The sequence below is a fragment of the Gopherus evgoodei genome, chromosome 10 (assembly GCF_007399415.2).
Source record: "Gopherus evgoodei ecotype Sinaloan lineage chromosome 10, rGopEvg1_v1.p, whole genome shotgun sequence".
Classification (NCBI taxonomy): Eukaryota; Metazoa; Chordata; order Testudines; family Testudinidae; genus Gopherus; species Gopherus evgoodei.
The window spans coordinates 8,423,235-8,428,478 of NC_044331.1; the positions used below are offsets into that span (position 1 = coordinate 8,423,235).

Sequence of the window (5,244 nt, forward strand, 5' to 3'; positions counted from 1 at the left end):
CTGCTGAGAACTTTATTCATGCTTCAATCGCATTATACCTAGACTACTGTATTTTCCCTCTTTTCAGAGATCTCAAGAGTTGTTTGGAGAAATACCAGGGGTCTGGAATGCTTTGACCAGACTAATCTCTTGTTCCAGGAAACAGATGATGTCATCCTATCATCAGTCTACAGCACTGGATTCCCATCATCCTGAATTTCAAAAGTGTCCATAGATTTTACTCTTCTGCCTATCCATTTCAGATCCAACAGGGCACAGGCCCAAGATGTTCTAATAGTTTATATAAGCATCTGCAATTCAAGTACTTAGCTGAAACTTTTGAGATTTGCCCATCACAAAATACTGTTCTGGGGTGGGGGTGGGGGGAGAAGCGGGAGGTTGGGGATGGGGGATAAAAACCCTCTTTTGTTCTCATCTGGCCTCAGTGCTAACATATCTACAGAACTGTCTATTCTGGAGCACCAAACTATTCTAGCTGCAAACGCAGTTGCAAAGTACAGGTCTGCTGAGCATAGTTTAATGTGGCCAAATACAGAACTGTTAGGCAGAATCATTGTTACAGCTATGTTGCAGGGTGCATACACTCAGCATGCTATCCTAAGCTGCCAAGAACAATGTGCTGAAAACATTATCCAGCACTGACATTTTCAGCCCTGTCAAACGTCACTTATTTAGAGGGGGCTGCTGGTGAGAAGGGTTCTGCAAAGCTCACCCTTTCTGGCTGAAACTCTGTAATGAACTTGCCCAAGGGCATATGAACAAGTCAATGGCAGAGTTGAGGAAAGAACTCTGATCTGCCTCCCAGTTTCATATGCAAGGTACATAAGAACATAAGAACGACCATACCGGGTCAGACCAAAAGTCCATCTAGCCCAGTATCTGTCTACCGACAGTGGCCAATGCCAGGTGCCCCAGAGGGAGTGAACCTAACAGGCAATGATCAAGTGATCTCTCTCCTGCCATCCATCTCCATTCTCTGACAAACAGAGGCTAGGGACACCATTCCTTACCCATCCTGGCTAATAGCCATTATCGACTTAACCACCATGAATTTATCCAGTTCTCTTTTAAATGCTGTTATAGTCCTAGCCTTCACAACCTCCTCAGGCAAGGAGTTCCATAAGTTGACTGTGTGCTGTGTGAAGAAGAACTTCCTTTTATTTGTTTTAAACCTGCTGCTTATTAGGCCTCAGCTCCCATCTCTATAGATTTATCACTTAGCTCTCTCTCTCTCACACATACACTAGGGTGACCAGATGTTCCAATTTTATAGGGACAGTTCCAATTTTTTGGTCTTTTTCTTATATAGGCTCCTATTACCTCCTGACCCCGATCCCGATCTTTCACATTTGCTGTCTGGTCACCCTAACTAACTAACTAACTAACTAACTCACTCACACACACACACACACGTGTCCCCAGCAAGAGGATGTATCCATATTAAACTCAGATCCATTACTCATCTTGATCTTTTTAAAAAGGAAGCAGACTGTTTTTGGACTGTGAATACTTTCCCTTCCCATAAGCAGCATCAGCCGCATCTGCATACTTGCAAAACCAGAAGACATGAGGGCAGGGGGAAGAGGGAAGAACCCTCCAGAGATCACATTTTTCAGTGCAGACAATAAAAAGGAGTGTCTCTCTTGGTCTAGGACAATAGAAACGAGAAATATATAGAGGCAATAGATGATGATCCTGAGCTCTGGTTTTAGTGGGATCACAGATTAAATTAGAATAAAGCAGAACTTCTGTACAGGGGGATGTAAAAGGTGAAGTGTTACCAAGTAACCAAAGAGGATTATTAGGGCTGCTAAACCTAAACCCAGTTCAGTCTGAAACTGATGATGTTTTCCACATAGTGACTACAAGGAGCAGGTGCAAGTCTTGCAGAAAGCCTTCAGGGAAGAATCAGAACAGGACAGTTCATTCAAACACATGTTCTGGGAACGCAGAATCATCAAGTGTACAGAGTTACATCAGTTCTTAATGCAGTATCTGACAGATAACCACATCTCAAACCCACTGTTACACGTGGGAATGTGATTACGAGGGTGTTTGTTTCTGTAAATGTCCTGTTTAAGATTACTGCATAACAATTATCAGCACATAGCAAACTATTTTATACCACACCTAGGGCTCACATTAGGACAGTCTATCCAGCAGCTGTTTCAAAATCTTGTTTAAATATTTACTTTTGGGTGTATTGCTTCCTCCCACTTTTTATTCACCCTTTTGGAACCGATTCCTTATTTATACTCCTGCCATCCATAGCTTATATCTGGAAACCTCGCTTGCTACTGCCAAGCCAGCTGCTGTGACAGAGAGCAAAATACAATTATTCCCTTTCTGGATCAGCTTCTACAGTCCCACCCTGGAGGTCTTTGCTTTATCTACAGCTCTCTTCCATACCTCTTTTCAACATCTGGGTAGCCCTCTTGAGGCTCTGGAAATAAGCACACACCATACATCCTGCCCCTAAAAAATGACATCTTGCAATAAACACAAAAGCATATGCTTGACTACAATTTGTAATCTCATGCAGAGTTATTTGCATCTGCTGGACTCCTTGCAGGGAGGGAGCTACATAGAACACAGGTTTCACATGCATTTTCCCCACTAGGGACAGACACGCCTGCTCATCTGGGTCTATGTGAAAATGCCAAGATTAGGAGATCTTTTGTGGCAGGCTGCTCTGTATTACTGGATATGCGAATCACTATTCCAGCCATTTAAAACCAATCAGATTAGGGTGAATAAATGTTTCTCTCTCCTCCCCTAAACGCAGCAACACCTTGTGCTGTCTAGAATAAGCCATCAGCCCTGATGGGACTTTCAGTGGAGGCTATCCAGGTCTCCTCCGCCAAAGGAATGAGAGGGATTATCTAGGGCTCTCTTAGGGACATGACAGACGCTGCAGGAGAAGTGAAAGAGAAAAATCGCACTCACTCATGTGCGTGATCTCTTGGGTTTAACCCACACTACAAAGCCAACTGACTCAAACTGTAACAGTCCCCTAGTGCAGATGTAACACTCCGATTACTATACTTTCAGGGATCATTTCTATAGTTTGTAACTAGAGAAGTGTGGTTGAAAGTGTTACTTGTCCCCCTCTGTGACCAGATTCACAGATGAGAGCGTGTTCCAACCTCTCACTACAGAGCCTGGCTCTTTAGCTCAAGCTGCAGAGACTCGTGCCTTCAGCTCTGGATCAAGATGGTGGCTCACACAAACAACAGCGTAACAGTGCTTGATAACTCAGCTACAGCCTTGGACTTTATAGTGCAACTGGGTATCTTGGATGTAGCTGTATTTGTAACATAGATGGTACCTTCCTTGCTTTACAGAGGTCAAACAAGATAGTTCGAGCTGCTGACAATTTATCTCCCATCTCTATTGTCCCAGAGACGTCTGAAGTCAAAGCCTTTGGGTCAGCAGTATGGCACATGGGAGTGCTGTCGCAATGGAAGCATTGAAAGCACCAGTGTAGATGATCAGATTCCAGAGTATGGCACACAACATGGAGGTTTTTATCACTGGGAAGCAGAAGGTTTTTATTGTAACGGGCAAGTTTCATTTTCTTATTCATTAGCCCTTTAACTAAACCAGAGGTCGGCAACCTTTCAGAAGTGCCTTGCCGAGTCGTCATTTATTCACTCTAATTTAAGGTTTCGCGTGCTGGTAATACATTTTAACATTTTTAGAAGGTCTCTTTCTAGAAGTCTATAATACATAACTAAAGTATTGTTGTATGTAAAGTAAATAAGGTTTTTAAAATGTTTAAGAAGCTTCATTTACAATTAAAATAAAATGCAGAGCCCCCCAGACCGCTGGCCAGGACCCGGGTAGTATGAATGCCACTGAAAATCAGTTCATGTGCTGCCTTTGGCATGAGTGCCATAGGTTGCCTACCCCCTAAACATGCCTCTTGGTCTTTTTAAGTGCACCCAACGTGACACTGATGACTGTCTGCAGTTCTGCCCTGCAGGATTCTAGGTATATTGTAAGCAGGGAGCAGTCTATTAGATAGAATGCATAACAATTTTAAACTGCTCGATACCCCCCATGAAGAACCGCGCTCTGAGGTGCTCTCCATTAGCCCTTATGTTATTTAAGTAAATGGATGGACTTGAGATACAGGAGCAGGAAGGCAAAAGGTGGCACACAATTGATTAAATCAAAAGGATTATAACTAGTAGAGTGTTTTATTATAGGGATTATTAAAGACAGTAACTAGACAAATGCATTTTACCCTCTTTACATAAACTAGCAGACTACAAGTCTAGTTTAAATGTCATAGTGAAAAGCGTGCAGTTTGTAAGCGTGTTCATTTCTTGCCCTCTGTCGGGCATTATGCATCTTTTCTGCTTAGTCTACAAAATGCAGGGTCAGTCTCTGTGGAGAAGCCATGTGAAAGGAAAACCTGTGGCAGGTCCAAGTGACACTTTGCTCCATCGTCTGCACTGATGAAATCATGCTAGCAGTTTAGAGAGTTGTCCCCAGCCAAAGTCCCCAGGCTTAAGAGGACAGGATTTCTCTTTTAATCTAAGAGTGTCAAAAATACTGATAAAAAAAGTGGGCCAAAAGTTGTTTTTCCCACAAGAATAGACATTTAGCAAAATGTTGTTTTTCAAAATGTTCTGGGTTTTGACGAAACAGGAAAATGAAAAACGTAGTCTTTCCCCCCAGCAATCGTCTTTTCCCCCGATCTTTCTTTCCCTCTACTGACATCTGCTTTTTCCAATGGCAGCGGGAGAGGAGAGAAGGGGAAGGGAAAACTGAAAAACCCAGAGTGTTCAAAGTCAATTTAAAATTAATTCATTTTCAAAACCTACAGAAAGAAAAATTCAAAGTAGTTTTCCATTAAAATGTTTTGCAATGGAGCTGGTCAAGAAATGGACACAGGAGGTTAGCAGCCAACCTGTCCTGATGGTGGTAGGCTTTTTTGATGTCAGAATTCTAGAGGACTGCTACAGAAGTCTATATCCACAAGAACTGACAGAATAAAGTAGATAGTGTCATATCTGGCATGTCAGTTCTTCAGTCAAGCAGGTCCAATCCACAACATTTGAATCTGAGATAAACTATGAATAATTAGGTCCATCAAACAACATCATATCACAGGTCAGGATGGATATTAATTTCCACTTTACCATTTTAGAGTATCAGTAGTAGAAGCATGGAGTTTCATAAATAACACATGGAGATATACCTATCTCATAGAACTGGAAGGGACCTTGAAGGTCA

The 5,244-nt window shown here is 42.3% G+C and overlaps 1 pseudogene; it reads left to right on the forward strand.

Moving 5' to 3' along the window:
- The first annotated feature begins 3,035 nt into the window (after positions 1–3,035).
- LOC115659278 lies at positions 3,036–3,129 on the forward strand (annotated as a pseudogene).
- The last annotated feature ends 2,115 nt before the right edge of the window (positions 3,130–5,244 follow it).